This window comes from Papilio xuthus, unplaced genomic scaffold, assembly GCF_000836235.2.
Source record: "Papilio xuthus unplaced genomic scaffold, Pxut_1.1 DF828952.1, whole genome shotgun sequence".
NCBI classification, from domain to species: Eukaryota; Metazoa; Arthropoda; class Insecta; order Lepidoptera; family Papilionidae; genus Papilio; species Papilio xuthus.
This window is the reverse complement of record NW_013529697.1, coordinates 1886127-1907910: the sequence shown is the minus strand read 5'-3', so window position 1 is coordinate 1907910 and position 21784 is coordinate 1886127. Positions and strand designations below refer to the sequence as shown.

General features: G+C 33.9%; 1 protein-coding gene across 1 annotated transcript in view; it reads right to left on the bottom strand.

Annotated features, from left to right (window-relative positions):
- lmgB (lemming B) overlaps positions 1-21784 on the bottom strand; it is a 30116-nt gene that overhangs the window by 668 nt on the left and 7664 nt on the right. The window lies entirely within an intron of this gene.

The following is a 21784-nucleotide window of genomic DNA, read 5'->3' as shown; positions in this document are numbered from 1 at the left end:
TAATTATTATTTTTATAGCTTCTCAAAGCTACTTATAAAATGTTAGTTTTCTCAAGGAAATCCGGTTTTAATACTAGTCAAATAGAGTCAAAATTTATAGGGGAAGGTGTTTCAATAGTTTAAAGTCATTCATGCGTAGTTTAGTGTGGCTGATACTGGGTCAAGGAGCGGTACATGGGCCTTGCCCACCTAGCGTGGAGGTGCCGCGAGTAAGTACTATTGAAAGGCACCATTTAGAGATTAGGTATAGACAATTCCACTGATAAACCATCTGTCCCAAAACATATGTTTTTACAAAGAAAATGTGAATTAGAATATGTTTTTTTAATTTTTATAATTTATCTAACTATTAAGGTTTTATTAACTTTATTTTATTTGACACTTAACAGTGAATGTTCAGATTGTAATTTAAATCAACTTTCAATTGCTCAATATCTAGAGTAGTTATACAATCTAGTATAAATAGAGGTCTAGTGTAGGTACAGTAGCGTATGATTTGCACTGGGCGACAAGTGGTCGGCCTTAGCGTTCACCGATTACGTTAGGAATGCGCTGTCGATGTGGGTCGCCGTTCGGGGAGATATGCGCACCGTTTGTGCTCCGTACACCTGTCACGTCCGGCACCAGCTGACAGGCACATATAATGTCACTACGCTATGTCAATTCCAGGGCACTGACAGAATCGTTTGAAGTTCCATACGTCCTGCAAAACATTTGGAATACGAGAGGTTCTAGTACAGCCATGATGTATGGGACAACAGTCTTAGTTTAATTTAACTTATCAGCCTGACTCTCACTGTGGGTTTCTGAGACCAAAATCTCTGTATAAAACATATCGTCATCCCTGTCATTATCTTTGACAAAACAGAGATAAAACTATGATTCAAATGGAGATTTTGGACTCTGAAACCTACGGTGAGTGCTTGTTCATATCAAAATCGTGGGCACGGGCACGACAAACCGATTCAAACCGGTTAAAGTAACTCGACATCGCGAGTAAATCGCGAGCTCAGCCGCTAGTTATGTGTGAATGCTCTCACATAACGTCATATGTTCGAAGTTTCGCGACCGCGCTTGCGAGTACCATGTAAACAAGCACGTATGGTTTGGGAAGTCCATGGGACTAATCTTTGCAGTAATTTGTGAAGGTTGACGCAAAGAAGACAACTGTAAGCTGTTGTTTGATAATGAAGATGGGGTTGGTCGTAAGTTATTAATAATGAAATCACCACAATAAGGCAAACTTAGTTACATATGTTTAAAAATGTTTTTAAATAATTTATTCAGAGGCTAAGAGTCATTAATTAAAATTCGTTAAGCATATTAACTGATATTATAAAAGTCTTTTAGAATTTAAATTGTAATCAATTAATACATTAAGATTACGAGTTCGATTTCTAAACGGCATATTTCGAAAAGAAAACTCGATAAAATGCCGCTTTCTTAGGCGTATAACATTTTATAGCTTAAATGTCAGCTTGCCTATGAATTGTCACAATCGTAAAAGTTACACTATAAATATTACATGATCTCACATGAAGAGATAAAACTTTTTTGTGGTCGTCTTTTATTTTAAGGTACTAACCATGGGTTCCTAAGACCAAAGTCCTGGTTTAAAATATATTGTTATCTCTGTTTTGTCAAAGACAATAGACAGGGATGAAAATATGTTTTATACAGATATTTTTATCTCAGAAACACAATTAGAACTGGCCTTCAACTTATTTTTTGTTACAAAAGTATCAAAAGAAGAATCTTTTGATGCTTTTCTAATATCGTTATTTAAACTTACTTTTTGGTACCTATCTTAGTTTTTCAGAGAGTGACGACAATATTTTCAATTCATTTTTTTGGCAGTGGAAACTCACTGCTATATTTATTTCTTACCTTGTGTGCTTTGTTTCTGCACAAGTGCATGCTTAAGTTACTTATTAGAGCATAACATTAATACGGTGCACGTCGAGTGGATGCAGGTACTCCTTATTAGAAATACTTTGGCAGTTATGTGAACCAAAGTTTAATTTGCATTTACGAATCGTAGGATTTTGTAATTTTACTAATATTATAAATGCGAATGTTGGGATAGATTGATGTTTAAAGATATCTCTAGCTCAACGGAGCTTGATGAAATTTGGCATGGACGTAAAACATAGCCTGGAAGAACACATAGTCTACTAATTAAGTTTTTTTAAATTCTGCGCGGCCGGAGTCGCCGCCGACAGCTATTCCAACATAAGTTTAATACAACAGGCCGTCTCACTAATCAAAGTGAGTCATTCTTTGTAGCTTAGTTCTGTTTATGAATACACAATTTTATGTTGGATATCGAACTTTAGTATTGATACCAAAACCAATAGATAGTCTATGGTCTATGCCTATGAAAGGTAAATGGCCTAAAAGGTAGAATGGTCATGCGGGCCGAGAGAGCGGGACATTTCCACAACGAACTATAAATAAGACTAACAACAAAAGTCAATTTGCGTGTCGATTGAAATGTTTTTCAAAATACGAGTAGCATAAAACTGTGAGTGTCCAGTCTCTAATTCGGGATGTGGACAAAGGAACTAAGTTACAATGCTTAGTGTGAAGTGGATATTTGCATAACAAAAAAAATATGAAGAGGACGACTTAATAAGTTGATACCTAACTTAAAACAATCAAAAAATATATTAAACATTAAAGATTGCAGAAATTTGCACAGATCTCGCGCGTATCGAATCTTGGTCTAGCAATCTCGCGTGACGTCACCAGTGAAGCGTGACGGCAAACTTTTTCCTCGCATTCCCGACGAGATTGGTCAGGAAAGGGGGAAAGTGGATATTAGAGTCCGCACGAGCCACCGGACATGAGGTATGCGCTATTTTATTATATAGAATATCTTGTTAGCATAGCTTTATAATGTGTTTTGTAATTGCATTGTAGTTTTAAATCCAGTATTATAAATGCAAATGTTTGGATGTATCTCCAGAATGGATAGATGGAGGACATAGGAAGAACACATAGGCTAGTAGCGTAATAAAGATTTTTTTAATTTTGAAACGGACGGAGTCGCGTCGACTTTTTCAGTAAATATACATATTTGTTTTTTGGAAAATATTAAATGATGCATACCTTTATTATAATTGATTAGGAAATAGTTAATACATATCTTAGCCTTTCTTAATATAAATGCCGTTCACCGTAATTTATTTTAAAAGGTCTCGTAAAGGTTTACTGCCTACATAAGTACTATCTAGAGATATTCCAACCTTTGACGTCACACTTCAAGAGATTCTATTTCTGGGTATCGAGATTAAGAATATGGAACATGCTATAAACGTAAATCGATTGAAATAGAATGAATTTCAGGCTAAAAACTAAAAAAAAGAAAATCGTAAATAATATTATAAAAATGGATGTTAGAACTATACTAGGATATAAAAAAACTTCTAAACTATAAAAAAATACAGATTAATAGTTGTATAACTTTATAAATAGCCATATAAATTAATTGGCATACCATTGGTACTTTATAACATTGTACTATTCAAATTGTAAGCATAATCTTGTTATCGACATATACAGCGCTACTGGAGGAAAGAGGAACGCGGATTTATTTATACTACTGATAAATCCCTGTATGTATGTATTTTTACGTAACGACAATAGTAATATTAAATTTTTTATTGCAGACTCATGGTCCATACGGTGCATAGAAGAGCGACGGTGGCTCAAGAGTAAAGCATTTGACTTGCAATCTGCAGGTCCTGGGTTCGAATCCCGCCATGTACCAATGTGTTTTTCGATTTTCGATTTACATATGTACATTTATCCGACGTTCTTACGGTGAAGGAAAACATCGTGATGCAACCTGCACATATCTGAGAAGAAATTCAAAGATATGTGTGAAGTCAACCAACCCGCACTTGGCCAGCGTGGTTGACTATGGCCTATTCACCCTTAACTTAGGGTAGGCTCCGAGCCTCTCGGTGGGGACGTATAGTGAGCTGATGATGATGATCCATACAAAAATACAAATACAAATAAAATCAAACTACAGCACATGTTGACATGTAAACATGGCAAACACTGGACATTCCAGACGCTCTCTATCAATAATGAGTTGCAGGTACCTGTACACTGCTCCGCACCCGCCGCATCGTAATGACAACAATAGACAAAACATTTTTTTTATTTACATACGTATGTATCCTTATGCTCTGTTCCTGTATGTAAAACTGTTTAAGACTCCATTAGATCGTCATACAGACCTTAAATCTTGTAAACGGCTTGATTAAAATTAATTGCAAGATTAACCGTTTAGAAACCAGGCGTAAATCTATGATTCTGAAATGCTCCAACCGGTCAAAATGTGCTAATTTTATACGTAGCAGACATTTATGTAAGACCTGTTTATTAAATTCGCTCACATAAGCGATGACGTACAACGATGATTAGCGTTTGTGAGTAAACAAACGAGAATCGGCAATTGGACGCCGCCGCCGATGATTACCGATCCAAATAAACTTTCTGTTCGTAATCCAGAAATGTGTCAAGGAGAAGTTTAACTACAAAATAAATTTTACGAACCTATATTCGTATAAAAGAAACAAAGAATGAAGCAATGTTATTATAAATCACTGGAACTAGAATAGTTGGATTTTATAAGGTCGATGTCGAAGAATTTCTGTATTCTGTTTAAGAAAATATTTACTGTTACTACTTTTAACCAACTCTAATCACTAGCTGCCACTCAGAGTTTGTAGATATCTTATAGTAAATCTACACTAAGGGGACCACTTACCTACTCGTAATACGGCTGTAACAAAGCTATATTCATTCAGTACTGTTTATTTATAGTTGTTACGTACTTCATAAACATTATCATACTTTGTATTTCAACTTGTAAGTTATCACATATTTGCATATGCAGATTCGTGAACACGTAAATGCCTATAAATGGTATCATAGACTAATTACTAGGAAGCTATTTATAAAACTGTATGCAGTATGCAATATTGGCGTTTCCAACCCCACCCTGAACAATGTATAATATCCATAAATCTTTACCGCACCCTTGTTTTAATGGATTTCATAGTTTACGTGGATACAATACATTAGGTGATATGACGGAAAACAATGTTTTAGAACTTTTCCTTTGTAAAAATGTTTTTAATAATTTTAAGAGGTTAGAAAAATGACTAAGTTAGACATACTGTATCGTCTACTTACTTTACCGTAATGTTAGACTAAAAACATATTTCAAAGAATGACACAGCAATGTTTTCTCACTGGACGTTTTGGTAATGGATACTCACAGTTATATTCTCGCTAGGTAATACGTTTGATTCCACGAAATACCTAGTATCAAATTCTATGTAAAAATACATTGTAAATGCGCGTTGCATTTGCAGATTTCAAGTTTGCTGCGTGTTTAGTTTGCAACAAGGAACTATTACGTCAACAATCGATCGTGTTGTTATAAGTGGTTCAAAGGAAACCCTTATTAGTGCTGTTGCCGTCCCGACGTGTACCCATACTATAAAAAGGCGACTGGCTAGCATTGGCTTCATCCTTTTGATATTTTACAATTTCTCGGAAGTTATTCTATAAGTGTTTGAACAAACACTTTTTGATGTTATGTTATTCTTTTTACTGCTCCTTTAAAATTTAACTCTAATATGGAAATGAATTTAAATACCAAGTATTCCCGCAATTTTTAAATGGATCGATCTAGATTACGTTGAGTTTTCACTACCGTAATACTTGCAATAATATGTTCATCCTCGTCTTTCATTTGGAATAGAACAGAGATAACATGAGATGGTACCATTGATTTTTTAATAACCTCATATGATCAATAATAAAATGATACACTAATTCTCGATCTAATGTCTGATTGCGTAATTGACCTACATGTCACATTTGGCTCAATTAGAACATTCGCAGGAAACAATTATGCGCTAAAACATATCCACAACTATAAATTCACAACATTCGAGATCAAAATTATATACAATATTGAATTAATTATTAATAACTAGTAATATAAAGTGCTTCGAACTGGTTGTCAAAACCTGACATAGTTGCTCCATAACTCATTTGAATATCAGATTTTTTTAAACAATTTATCAGTACTGTTCTAACGAACTAACAGCAAATTGTAGATATTGCCATCAAAAAAAGCTTAAATAGCATTTTTCAGTATTTGGTTTTATGAGTTGCAAGGAAGTGAACATTTTTGTGGAAGCAGACTATTACTAGATACCCTTTCTATCGAAAATCTTAATTTAAAAATACAACTGGGTCTTATGCTTTAGCTTAGATTACCCAAGTAAGACTAAGGTAGAGGTCTGAACCATACATTAAAGTAGTACAAACTAATAATCTCTTTAAGTATGTATTTTATTTCATATCTGTACAATCTATACATAGAAAAATAATCTAACGATACCCAAAATAACTAATGTATAACCGGAGATAATAATACAGACACAATTACTAAAATCTAGATATATACTACGATATCTCCTTAAGACAAAATTGTAAAGCAGAACAAACGTATCCGCTCTAACCGCCTGGAGGTATTCGTTACAGCTTTCCTTCCTACATGATATTTGATCGGAACAGCCGCGGAAGTATCAGCAGGTCACCTACATTAACTAGCGCCATTAAATTATATTAGGATGCCGCAGCAAAAAATGTAACGTCGTTATAAAATTCAAATTATTATACCAGTACAATAAATAAACCTACTTTCGATGTAGAAACATCTACAGTTTTATATTTAAAAAAAACACATGGGAGCAATTATTATTATCATCGAAATATAAAACAAGTCTCACGATTCCTCACTAACATAAGTTGAAAAAATAGATTGTATTGAATAGTACTGAACCGATTTGAAAAATAATTTCACTCTTTGAAAGCTACCACTATGTCCGGGACATAGACTATATTGCTTCTTAGATTTTTTAATTCGCCGTGGACGAATTCGCGGGTAAGAGTTAGTTGATTATAAAACCAGCTACTAATGCTATTTGACTAACATTACTAAATCTAGCTGGCCAGTAACCAAATATAAAGCAACCAAAAAAGTTCGACAAATAGAATGGAGAATAGACAACTTTAAGTTGTTTATGAGTTGCATACCAATATATTAGGTAATAACCGTTTTCAAAAACTACTTTACCAGAAGCTAGACGTTTATTATTTGTGTTTAGTTTTGTTGAAAGCAATGGCGCCGGCGCTTCTACCAGACAATACTATTAACCCACGTGTCTGGGTATACTTTAAATTCAATGTAAGGCCCAGTGTTCCGGAGGCGGGGATGTTTATTACCTGCTGGAAGTCAGTGCACTATTCCGGTTAATAATGTGTCATATAAATAATATTGAAGGATTCAATGATCAAAAGTTTTAAATGAATTTCCTACGACCATGATTCGCATACGAGTATAAGATAAAGTATTGTTTTTTTCTTCAGATATGACTACTTTATACACAACTAGCTGTCTCCCTCGACTCCGTCCACGCGGAAAAAATAAACTATTGGTCGTAGCCTAATGTTATAAAAGCCGTCCTCTTTAAATGGACTATACAACAAAAAAAGAATTTTTCAAATCAGACCAGCAGTTCCTGAGATTAGCGCGTTTAAACAAACAAACTCTTCCGCTTTATAATATTAGTATATAGAAAAGCGCTCGTCTAGACATAAACAATCTATATAATACATCTACATGGCATAAAGTTTACGTTACAGCCTTTTACAAGATCACTCGACTATTTCAAGTTTGATGAACTATCTAAACAGGTAAATGGATAATTAAAAACTATTATAACAGTATTTTTAAAAGGTAAAACCCTATTCCCTTAGGCGTTGTACTGGTATTTGTTACAGTTAGTTACGGGGGCGTTTGAAAAAGGCAACATGGGACCAGTCCACCCACGGCTAGGGCCCATCGATCCGGTATCGTAACGTAACCAAGCTTGGCCACTATCGATCTTTACTGACTGTAGTCGGTGTCCACTTGGATATTACAACAGTGCAGGTGTAATTTTTTAACGGCCATTGGCGTATAAGAAATTAAATCTTTAGATTATTTTTCTAAACAAGAAACACGATAAAATTAATTTCTTTATTTAATGATATTGAGGTATATTTCATGACTACTGAACAAATTCATATGTTAAGTGCAAACCTGTTAATTTAAACTCTCGTGTTAATTCCATTGAGCAAGATAATGCAAAACATACCATACATGTAGAGACGGCGTAGTGAAATTATAATTGGCGAAACTTTTCGATACGTTTGTGACACCGATATGCAATGCTTGAATATGAAGGCAATAGCTTTCAAAATTATTCTCGATTATTGAAAAACAATTTTCTGAACACAGGTTAAAAAATTAATTTATTTAGATAATCCATCTTTTCAAAGCCTAAGCTTGAGAAAAACTACAAAATTAGAATAATCGTAAAACAGCTGTCGCCTACCACTAGGTCCGTGCATTAAAAAAACATACTTAGTATCCTATGTGTACTTCCAGATTATGCCAAATTTCATCAAGATCCGTTCAGCCGTTCCGGAGATACCTTCTAACAAAAATTCATCCATCCATCAGTCTAATCTTTTACATTTATTAGTAAGAAGTAAGATGTATTTATAGCCACTACCTACTATCTAACAGTAACTTTGGTTCACATTCTCAATGACAATTTTTATCAAGACAGTAGACAGCAACAAATTAAAACTAGGTAACAAAAAGCTTTACCAATGACTCTCCTTAGAATGAAATTTAAATGTCTATTCGCTAGACAATCCAATCAATACACTCGGCATTTGAATCCCAGCAACATAAACGGGGAAAGCCAGTTTATAATAATTGTTTAAAATGCCTAATGTTAAAAAGCGAGTACGACATCGGCGCGGCAACTTTCTCTTCTAACAGATAACCGTATAATTGCTAAGATTCTATCTAAATTGTTATTCATAATAGCAGAATAATCGTTTGTGTGATAACAAAATTGTTATTTATATCCACGGTTAGCTGTCGCCCGCTATTCTGTCCTCACGGAATTAAAAAAAACATAACTAGTAGCCTATGTGTTCTTCCAGACTGTGTTCTATATCAGCAAGATCCATACAGCCGTTACTGAGATACCTTCAAACATACATCCATCCATCCAAACATTCGCATTTACAATGTTAGATTAAAAATTATTATTAAAAAATTATTATTTTATTCAACGCCCTCCCCCATCCCCAAATCTCAAGTGATATTTTTCAAAATATAAGTAAAAAAAATTGCGTGATATCTGTCGAGACCCCCCCTCCCTCCAACATAAGATTAGATGAGATTTGACTCGACCCCCCCTTAAACTCCTCAACTATTATAATTTATGGACGCCCCCTGGCAAGTCAAAATGACAAATTATTTACGATGTAGTCAAACGTATGTTTATCGTAAATTATTTATTCTATTGTTTAAGACTCAATATATTAAAATTCACACATTACAACCATAAACGAGGAAAATATTGTCCTACTGCGTATTTTGAACATTAAGAATATTGAAAACAATACCGAAATAAGCGGAAAAAGGAACATATTAAACAAATAAAAATATTAAGAAAAACAATCACCTTACATTCGATAAAAGCAGCTCCGCAAAATATTAATAAAAAAAACGCAAAAAAAATCAGATTATGATACGTTACGATTATTCTGAAACAAGAAATAACAACATCATTGATGCATATAGGAAACGAAAGTACTGTATTGAAATTCATTTCAATGTTTCTTTCAATAGTCAGTGAAAGTTTTGTACTATCGTTATTCATTTATGCAAATACAAACACGTGCAGAAAAAATCTTTTCTAAAGCTCCAAACTAAAAGATTCGGTAATTACATTTTAAAAGCTGGTTACAGTCTACTTTTTCATCTGAAAACTCATCATATACCTATTAGATACTATTATACTTTAAAAATAAATATTTATAGAGAAAAAAGTATATGTTAGGAAGATTCACTCTTAACATCTCACAATCCGGACACACGAGCGCGGACCGGTCGTGAAGTCCTTGCGAGCTAGAAGGTCAGTCGAAGGCGAGCTGGTGACGTCACGCATTGTCAGGGCTCGCTATGGTTAGGCTATGACGCGGGCGCATTGCTGCGCTGTATTCTCTTAATAGGATAAGATTAGCAGTGACGTGCTCGACTAATTAGATCTAATCCAGTCATTTTAAACATTATTTAAATCCTTTAGCCCTCATTCGCACAGGCGCTTTTTAACGTCTCGTTAAACTCACGATTGGCCGCTCTCGAGCGAGGAAGGATTTAAATCATTCTTAATAACTACAATTTTTAGCACGCGATAAAAACGCACGAAACGAATGAAGGCTTAACGTTTGGAATTGACCAGTTACAGCTAAAATTACACATTATATTTAGAAGATGTGATGTGTCAATGAATGTTACATATATTTCACTCAAACAAACAGAACACCAGACTTCAATCAAAATATAAAACATTTATCATATAAATTCACATTAATCTAGATATACGCAAACATTAAATCACAGAATGTGGGTTAAAGAGTAACATTTTTTTTTAATATAGTAACAAGATTTACGAGCGTATTCCGCATCTGCAGGCGGACAGGCGTCTCACACAAACATAATTATGACATCTGCAGCTGCCCAGAGAAAAGGATCGGTTCTTTGCCTTCAAAACATAGTCAAGCAGCAGGTGTTCCAACAAGACATCACAAACATTTTAAAGAACTTCGCGGACTATGTTACTAACAAATAATATTTCCGTTGTGGTACGAAAATAACATTATAATTTCTAGAACTGTATTTGGTCTATATCGCGTTAATCGATCCTAAATATACTTGTCTTTATACTCCAGATCTTGTATACAAAAAATTATATTGTTCAATCATTGTTCCTGAGACGTTTTGAACTTTTGCAACAATACAAATAGATTTATTCATAAAAAAATAAATCTATTTTTTTTCTCGGTTTGACAAATACATTTAACAAAGTAACGACAATACAATATAGATATAGCTATAAATATACCGCAGTCTGAATCATGTAGGTGGCACTTCTGGGCTACACAAACATCTGTCCATGTGAATCACCTGATTAAATCGCCGGCTATTCCCACTGATAACGGTCTCACTATATTTTCAAATGTTTACACGATATCTTTCGACCTAGACAACGTTGGCTGACAATATGACACTCAAATAAAATTGTTTGTAACTGTAAAAAAAAATGCCTGTAGGCAGGATTAATGAATATTACAATAGTAAACGCATTGAATGATGTCTATCGAAATTGAGACCCCAAGCTCGATATGAATCTTTATATAGAGTCACTTACCTAAAATAGTAGGATTAATATTAACGTTTAATCTCAATAAGATAGCGGTGTACTGCGAATCAATTCCGCTGAATTAAGATCATCCTTCGTAAAGTATGAGTAACGTCAAAACAAATCTCTTCTCACATGAGGAAATATAAATAGACGGACATGTTATATCAAAAGATGTGAATGATTCAACCGGCAGAAGAGCTTCCAATGGATCAAAGAGTTCCGGAGTTGTGGCGAACTGACATTTGTGGCTAAAAGGAATAAGAACAAAAGAAATAGGAAATCAAAAAGAGGTAAAAGAGTTATGTATTTGAAAATACCTAAGCTCCACATCCTCTAACATAGAAACGAGAATTCATCTGCTTTTTAGGTAAAAACTACGAAAAACTATATCATCCGTATCGACAAACTTTTACATTAATCGTTAGTTTTTTTTTAATAGTTATTAGAGTTGGATATGAAAAAGACTAGTTTTTTTAAACGATGCAAGAACTGCGTCTTAAGCAAGGAAAGTAAAATTTACCCCAAAACAACCGGAGACAGATGCGCAGCACAAAAACAACGAGGCACGTTCCCGAAATACGTGTTTATCTACAAACGTGTCAGGGTTGCCACACATTCGAAAAAAGTTTAAAAATACTGACCATTTTATAAAACGATATTACGAAACTACATTCAAAGCATAGATATCTGATACTATTATATTTCTATGATTTACTCACTTCAATCGTTTTACTTTGTCTAAATTGCAACAAAGGATACACTTTTCATGGGCGTTATAATTAAATTGTAATTAAATAATTTGCTTTAACAGACAACCCTGTATACAAACATGTGTTCATAGTATACAACGCAAAGTAAGCCGCAGTCTCACATCCGTAGCATACAAAAACCTCCGGCCACTTTGTCACGCGAAGCACGCGTTCATTTTCGGCAGGTCGTCCGGTGTAGCGACCTCTAGTAGCACACAAACGTTCGAAAAAGAAATCAAAAGCGTGCTGACCCTGACGCCGATTGCTGTTAGGCCTTTACGTATTGTTTCAAAATGGGATATTGCACTTATAGAACGCTTTGTTTGCAACATTCGTGTTAACATACGTATTTATAACCATTTAGTTTTGTAGATAAGTAAAAAAGCAATACATTGTTCGTAACAGCTATCACACGTTTAGGAAAATTGATAAAAGATATAAGAGTAATTTGTACTGTAGTTAGGACCAGCCATATAATGTTGGAAGTTAAAAGGAAATAAGATCCATTGTTATTCGTTTTACTTACCAGGTAATCAAAAATACGACGCACATAAAACATTAAATTCTTGGTAAGAGTATTTGGTTGCAAAGTTAAGCGATTTAACTGTTTAACGTACCAGGACAACATAGTCGTGCGATCTTGTATTTTTTAATTAAGAGTACAAACATGTTTATTTTATTGTTTTAAGTACAAGGCAACGTATTCGGAACATGAAACAATGCAACGTATTGTTCTCTATGCCACGGTCAGATAAGTAAAGAGATTCTATAAATGTATTCTTACTTAAACATTACTACAAAAACACGTATGCGCTTTTAACACCAAATATATGCAACCAATGCAAAATGGAGAAATTATACAAATCCGTATTTCATCAAATAATTTGACAAACATTAAAATTAACATGTATTATACATTTCATTTCGTGCTCCATTAATCTTATAACCGTAAAATATCAATTTGGCCATAATAGCTTGACTTAGTAGAAAGTTCTAATCTCACTGGGGCAATGGGAAGATGACAATGTTAATTCGAAGTTAAGTAATAGATGAACTCAGAGCGAGATAATTTAGTCTTACGTAACTGATTAACCGTGAAGGATGATAAATCATTCAAGGATAGTCGAAAGCAAAGTCACGGTATTTACAAAATAAATCATAAGTTTCGTTGTCCTTATTAATTGGATATACTATCTGGCAGCCTATTGTTATCGCAATAAACACAATTAAGACCACATTTAAAAGCAACATTTGAATTAAGAGCGAAATACTTTTTTGTCACGTAGCAACTACGACGAAAAGATCATTATTACCAAATATGTATCATGTCAATATCCGCAGAATCACCTCATCTGTACGAACGTCAATGCAATTTATAGGATAATCTAAAGCCAGAGCTCATCCTCAAGAGGTTTGTAATCGACCGGCTAATTTAATGACACGTCACCTACCGTGGTAAGAAGCTAAGTAGGTTAGTAACTTCGCCGGATACATGTTAGCGACTATCAATCTAATTGAGTTGGTCTTACTCTACTTAGAAGTTTATTTACTAAAACAATTCAAATACAACAATGGCTGTTAACATAATGGTAACATTTCGATCCACGTAAAATCTAACAAGATTGAAACTCCTAATGTGAACAAAATTCAATCGTGAGAACTTTACCTTATCCGGCCTCTATCTAAAAATAAAGGTTCAAAACAAGGTATATATTAAATGTCAATTATAAAGGACACAACATCGGGGCAGGTCGTTCGCATCGCGAATTTAAACGCGGGAAAGGTCGGATATGAGTCACATCACGGTTTGGGCGCGAGCAGTATCTACGGATCCATTACATTTTAAACATGAGCGGGTTTAAACCGGCAAACAGCATTAAACTGTCCGATAAATATGTTTTACTTACTATAATGTTATTAACAAAATAACGCTAGCTTTTTTCAGAGTAAAAGATAGATGTGGCGATAAAACTGTTTCGTTATTAAAAACCAACCTATCGTATAATCAAGTTCATCTCGCTAAAGAAAAGGAAAGTTATTCCAGCAAGCGTAAATTCAAAGTCCCATAACTTCTTTCGAATCCTTTAGTATTTTTGTTTAATTTTACAACCTTAAAATTGTAAACAATTCCTTTGTCTGTAATTTATCTATTAGGATAGTCCTTATGTTTTCGTCCAAAATAACGACCTGAATAAACATTGGTAGAGTCATTTAGAATGTCGTAATGAACAGAGTAAAGCGACAGCGGATCTGTTTTTCCTATTAGCTACTTTATGTAACGTTAATTAGATTTTATTGAGATAAATAAAACTACAAACATTGTTGTTACGTCAATTTAGATTATAATAATAGATAAGATGTTTGAGGTCCATGCAAACATGCCCTAATGTTTTGGTGCCACACTTTCTATTAATTCAATGTGATAACTTCGATGATTAATTAAAAGTTTTAGAAGCTTAGCTACAATTAGTGTGATGTATAAACAAAAAGTGCATAACATGGTTTTAGTAATATGGGAATCGTCTGTAACTTATGTTAGGAAGAAAATCCGACACTGCCGGTGAATCGGCGCAACACTACCTCTATTAAAATGTCAACTCTTACGTCCGTTCACTAGTAGATCTAACACTTGATTTTGTAACGAGAGCGCGTTATTCGCTCCAAATGATTTAAACTAATATTGTCCAAAACTTAATAGGATAGGCAGAGATTATGTATTTCCATTTGGCATGGTCACGACAAATTTTCTCTACATTGTTGTTATTCACTGCAGATACATCTGGAGATATTTCTTATTCATTCTTCAATATACAGATTTTTGGCACTGGTCTATGAAAATAATGGACACAGCTGTAGGTTAAAATGATGTAATTGTTTATTCCAGTCGAGAAATTCTTTGTTATTTCGGTAACGAGATTCTGTTTTCATTACTTATCTATATATAATATTCTCGTGTCACAATTTTCGTTCCCATACTCTTCTGAAAAGGCTTGACCGATTCTCATGAAATTTTGTGAGCATATTGAGTACGTCTGAGAATCGGCCAACATCTATTTTTAATCCCGCGCGGACGGAGTCGCGGGCGACAGCTACTTTAAAAAAAATATGTTCCGTGTTAAGTAAATATTTTTAGACATTTTCTTGAAATTACTGAAAATAGCATGATACTAAAATCTAGACTCAGTTGCTAGATGATTGAAAAATAGTCTCTCTCTCAATTCAAATTAAACCAGAAGTTTACAAGAAATTTAGTTAAACTACAAGTGTGTCATTACAACGAAACAAGCGTACAATGGCATTGTCATTTGTCTGCTAGTGAAAAAAACATCACAGTAGACGGGCAATCAGGCAACTAGGCAGCCATGATTCATAGCCACCGCCTTAGGAGACACGCTTCGATGAGTTTGCATTTAAACACACTCATAAACATTCACACACCATTACATTTTAATGCAGCTTAAAATTATGACTATTATGTATATTTAAAATTTCAAAATATAATGTTTCCTTTATGATTCATTGTTAATCTGGAAATAAATCTACGAAATTACGTCAAAAAATTGAAACTAAATAAAGTCTTCAAAAAAATGCTGCAATTAAAGAAACAAGATTTTAATTTTGACCACAATTTCTTCTTAATTTTTTTTCATTTTATTTCTTTTATCAAATTCACATTAATCAATCTCAAGAATATTCTACGAAGCTAAGATTGTAAAAATAAATATATATACCATATTCGCGAGTGTTAAAAGCAGTTGTTCAGTTTATTATAGCAATTTGCGAATAATTTCGCAAGCAAAACATCATTCGCTCTGATAATCGACAAGCATATTACATAAATGATTCCACTTCGAAGTCGAAACGCATTTTATTGTAAAATAATCATAAAGAGATATGCAGTATCCGTAGAAAGTTTTGGAACGAGACCAAAAAATAACATAAACGTTCAACATAACCTAGATTGTCATTGTGATAAAAATAAAAACTGTACTTTATTTCAGAAACAAAAATTTCGATTTACAAACAAATATCGTCCCTAGAATACATGTGCACAATTTTTTCATTTCGGAACTGCCCAATTTTTTTCACGCTTTATTAGACTATGGTTTGAAATCAAGGAGCATTAGAACGAAATGTCAAAATCTAAGTAGAAGCGTGATCCATTACATGATAATACAAATGTAGCCATGAGAGGACGAATGGAGAATAATTTTCCTAGCATTTACCGTATCTTGGCAACACTCCAACTAGCTTTGTAAGACACCAATTACCGATTTACAGCCTGCAGGCAAATCGAAATGATGTTTTCACTGTGTTTGTGATCCGAATGAAATCTCTAATGTTGGTTACTTTGTGGTACAATGTTTGGCTAAGTAAATCATAAATCATGCTAAACATGGAGGTGGAAAGAGAAACATTTTTTTAATGCAACTCTTCTACTTCGTAGCAATGTTTTATATACTTACTTTTGTTAATACATATATACTAATATATATATATATATCTTCTTTTAATGGAAAAGTAACTGTAGTTGTTAGCACGAACTTAAAACTATAACATATCTAATTCACACGTAATTTCAGCGTAAGTTAGGCCCTGCATTACGGATGTAGACTTGCAAAGTACAAAGTTTAGAGAGAGTAATATCTCTAGAGTAATTCAGCGTAATGCGAAGATGATTTTAGGTCGCATGCACATCAAAGTGTTTTCACAATGTCAAATCGCATCTGGCGAATCTGTCCCGAGCGTATCCGACACGGTTTAGTTCACGTACTATCGGATAGTACCACGGATGTACGTGCTAGTGTGTTTTTGCTTAAAATGTGTACCTTATCGAATTACAATATGGTTGAAGTTTCGTCGTTTGAATTTAGTAATGCACGTGACTCTGCAAGATCATGCAGTTTCGTGAAAACTTGATACTAGTGACCTGCACTTGAAACTTTCTCGGCTTGAGCATCTTTAGATGTTCGTGCATACGGCATACAAAATAATTTGAACGAACAATTGTATACCAAAACATATAATGTTGATTTAAAGCGATCTCGAGTGCTCCTTTGCTATGATTACAAGCTCTGGTGAGCGTGCGATGCATTTTCTTTTACATCACACACATCTTGGCTCGATTAAACACGAGCTATTTGAGTATAGCATTATTTTTTTTAATTTATTACCAGGTCATAACTATACGTAAACATCTTTCGTCAAACATGGATCAACTTTAATACTAATTTGAAATATTCATCTGCTCTCAGGTTTAAAGTTTATAATTGGGGTGGAAGTAACGAGAATGCGGTAGATTTGGCCGACTTTCATTTTGGCAAACGCTCATAGGATGTACTGATTGTTAGTCAAATATCGAAACATGAAATCAGACCGGACATTTTAGATATCGACTTCATAGCCTATTTAATAAACTGAAAATTATTATAATACATTTGTGACTACATATGGTTCCATAACTAACGTAAATTTATGGAACCATATGTAGTCTTACCGAATAGAGTTACCTTTAGTAAAATTGTTCACATAGTTTTTTTTTTAGCTACGAAATAATGAAAATAACCTATGAAATAAAAAACAAGTCTTCTTACTTAATCTTATATTTACAATTCAAGGATGAAGGAGATCGTAAGTTATCTTTACCTCATTAGAATTGAACCTTGGCGCGGCCGGCTTTCCGTTTAAATGCGCATGCGTAATAACCAGCTCCGCATATATTTTCCACCATAAACACTGACCATATCAACTCGTTATAAGAGCTAGAAGATAATCTTGTTAAGATTGTGCTGTGGACAATCTTAGAACCAAGCATTTAGATTTTTTTTCTGAAATTGTATAAATATTTTCCTGGGCAATCAATAAACAAAGTAAAATATCAACTAATCTTGGAGTACGAAACTAAATACAATGGAACAAATATTGCCTTTTATTTCGATCCGTGTTCGTCTTTCGCGTTACGCTTTGCTTCGGCCTAAAGGGTTACGTTAGTATCTAATAATTTTAATAAACAACACAATGAAATCGAGATGCGTATAATACGACTTGCCGTAAAGTGAATCAAAATGATTGCTCTAATTACTGCTAGTGAAAGTGTTATGCGACCGGCGGCGTGGCGACTGCAACCAGCTTTGTTGGCGTTGCAAAATATTAGACAATGGGAAGAGCCGTGATACGCGGCCAATTGCACCACGTTATGCAACACGATTGTGGAGCAAAGCACCCAACACATTACCAACTATTACAATAGACAACTGTTAAAGGGTTAGATGCACGAATCTATAAGCTACTGGCCAATATGACTGGCACTTAAGTAAACTTTTTTCTAAGCATTTTTGCAGTAATTTACTACCTATTTCTTTTAATCTAGCTAGATTTTACAAGGTCTGTAACCAGCATTGTACAAGTAAGTGGCTATTGTATTGAATAAACATGAGCCTTTTGATTGACGTCGCTTTTTAATAGGATCGTATGGACGAGTGCACGTGCATATTCTACGATGGTATAAAATATTCTTTAATTGAAAAAATATCAATCTGACAGAGCTCAAGGCAAACTAGTAACATCGTATAGTCAATAAGTGGCACGAATCTTTAGAATATTATTTTTATAACTTTTATGTTTCATCTGTAGTAATAATTAATGATTTTTTGTACTGAATTACGGTCCATTGACTTCAAATATATGTAGAATCCAAATTAAAAAGCTAAATTAAGGAGAAGTAGGTTACATTATGGAGGGCATACGTAATTATTCACGCTATTTTTCTCGCTATTCGTCCAGCAAACACAACACATATGTTTTTTATTCGTACAATACTGTTCACCCAGCAAGATGCATTATGCAACTAATTTAAACTAACAGTCGTAAAATTAGTAATTAAAACATTCGCCACATACTGTTTTTAACAAGAATTTTTCGTTCTGCAACTAATAAAACATTAAATACAGCGTGTTCTAAAATCACACGAATAAAACACACAACCAATGTCTTCTTAATTTTTAACATCTCTTATAAGCCTCTACAACTTGAAAGTGCTAATTTTGCTAACGTAACTTTAAACAACTGTTAGAAAAAAAAGATCAAATTTAGGTGACTATACATTTACAGTTAGGCCTATCAATTGATCACGTGAACTGGACCATAAAGTCTAGCTAAAGCCATTCGGATCACATTACTGGGTTACAGTAATTATGTTACTTAAGTATTATATTCGATTTAATGACATTTAGAAGGATTCCGATACTGCTCTAGACGGCACGGGGTCCGAGTAATCGCTCGGAATTGGGTCGGTAGGTATGAAGGCTGGAATCCAATTACAGAGAGGGTTCCAACAATTTTATCGATAGTCTTACTAATATTATAAATACGAATGTTTGTATGGATGGATGTTTGTTAGAAGGTATATTCAGAATGGCTGCATCTAGGTGAAATTTGACATAGATATACAACATAGTCTAGAAGAACATATAGGCTATTAATTAAGTTTATTTAAATCGCGCGGACGGTGTCGCGGGCCACGGCTAGTAAGTTTTAATGTCCCTGATAATCTATGATGTTTCTAAGTTATAACAATAAAATGCTTAAATTTTAACCAAAGCACAACAATCCCGTACATATGTCTTTAGATGCAACGGGATATTAAATATTTAACATGGTAGAATAGACATTTAATTATTTTAAGGTTTGACACAATATGTTAATTGCACAATTCGTTATCATTTTAATTTCCGCCTAGTGAGATTATAAACTAACAAAACAGACATTCGGTGATATAATACAGTATATCCGTGGACAATTGTGTAATGAACAATTGATAACTTGTTAAGCTCTTGCTGTCTCAAGAGACGCAAGCGCAAGCGTGTCACTTACCGTGCAGGTCAATGACTCCGCACTTTGGGCACCCATACCAACCAGTTAGATCATATGATAATAACACAGTTCAAATCTTTTTTTCTCTTTTACGTTGGTTACTTGGCGATTTGTGATAATAATTTTGTTACGCCTAAAAATGTTACGTAATTATTAATAATTTATTTAAATGAAAATAACAATGCTTATTATTATTTACTACTGCAGATCGAGGTATTACATAAAAAAATCCCTTCAATCAAGTCAAAAATTAAATACTATTGTAGAAGCACAAAAACGTCACATTTTACCGGGACAATGTTTTGGTTAATGCTCCGTTGACTTGAATAAAAATAGATACATCGTAAATAACAAAACCGGTGCTTTCGTTTATCCATAGCATCGCATAATACTTAAAAGAGCATGTTAAAGATTATCGTAACTCTGCGATGAACAATAGTTTGTCGGGATTCAAGAAATAACAAATTGGAAATTCGAAACCTGTCTATACCGCTAAGTGGTAGGCGTGTGCATTTACAAAAGTATTTTTTCACGCTTCTACGTTAAAAATCTAAAAATTAAATCTTTTTTTTTTTTACTTTACGTGAATTCTTATACAAAAAGGGTTACTTTAAAAAGTTTTTGATATGCTCTAGTTTTTTTTTTCTCTTCTAGTTTCAATAAGCACTGGGTTATCTTATGACCCTAATGTGGTATGACAAATCTCCCATATGTTGACTATATACTTCTTGAAACGATTACTAAGCCGTTTGCTTATCGTGTCATGACGAATTTTATGCTCTAAAATGCACGAAAATTACTTCTACTTCTATACAAAAGAAAACTAGTCTAAATTCAAAATAATATTATTAGATTCAATCCGGACCACATCGGAGACTAGTGCAGAATATAGGAGATTATTATGATACAAATTTTCCGTTTAACCATCTCGTGACCGTGAGGAATCTTCCCCAGTTTCCCTTCACTTTCAATCACAATTCTTCTAGTCCAATTATAGTAATTAATAGGGTGACTACATGGAAGTTTAGAAAGGAAGGGTTAGTACGCATCCTTTCTATTTCCTTCTAAGTCCAAACTCTTACCGTTGGTTTCCGAGACGAAAATCTCTGTATAAAACATATCGTCGTACATGTTATTATCTTTGAGAAAACAGAGATAACAATATTGTGTAATTGGAGATTATGATCTCGGAAATAGTTAGTAAATTAATATTCATTATAAAAAGTTGGATTTAGTATGAGAAATCTACACTAAGGAAATACTAATCATCGTTTAATACAGTAAAATAATGCACAATACACTCTTTGTTAGCTTAGGTCGTTGGTACACTCAACGATATTCAAGATTAATAGAATGAATAAGCATTTAATATGTGAACTAGAATATCATTCTAATAAAGGAACAATAAGTGACCAATGGAAATGATCTGTAGTCAGATCCATCAGGAGACGTCATGTGTAATTAGATGTCCGTTTTCTTTACCAGTTACTAATCTTTCAAAGAATGAGTTATTCCCACCCGTTTCTAAGTTCATGAAAATTGAAATTAATAAACTTATTTCGCAGTAATATTTATTTCCAGTCTCGCAGTATCCTGCAAAGAACAGACAACGTGGTATATTTGAGTTTGTATGACGTAACCGGGCTCAGGGTGTCGCACGTGCTAAGAATACCCACGTGCTCCCCTTCCAGGATAGCGTCGTCACTTCGCCACGCGCTACACATTTTGTTAAATTTGACAGATTAGTTTTAGAAAATGAATTAATTAACGTAATGTTATACGATAAAATAGACACTT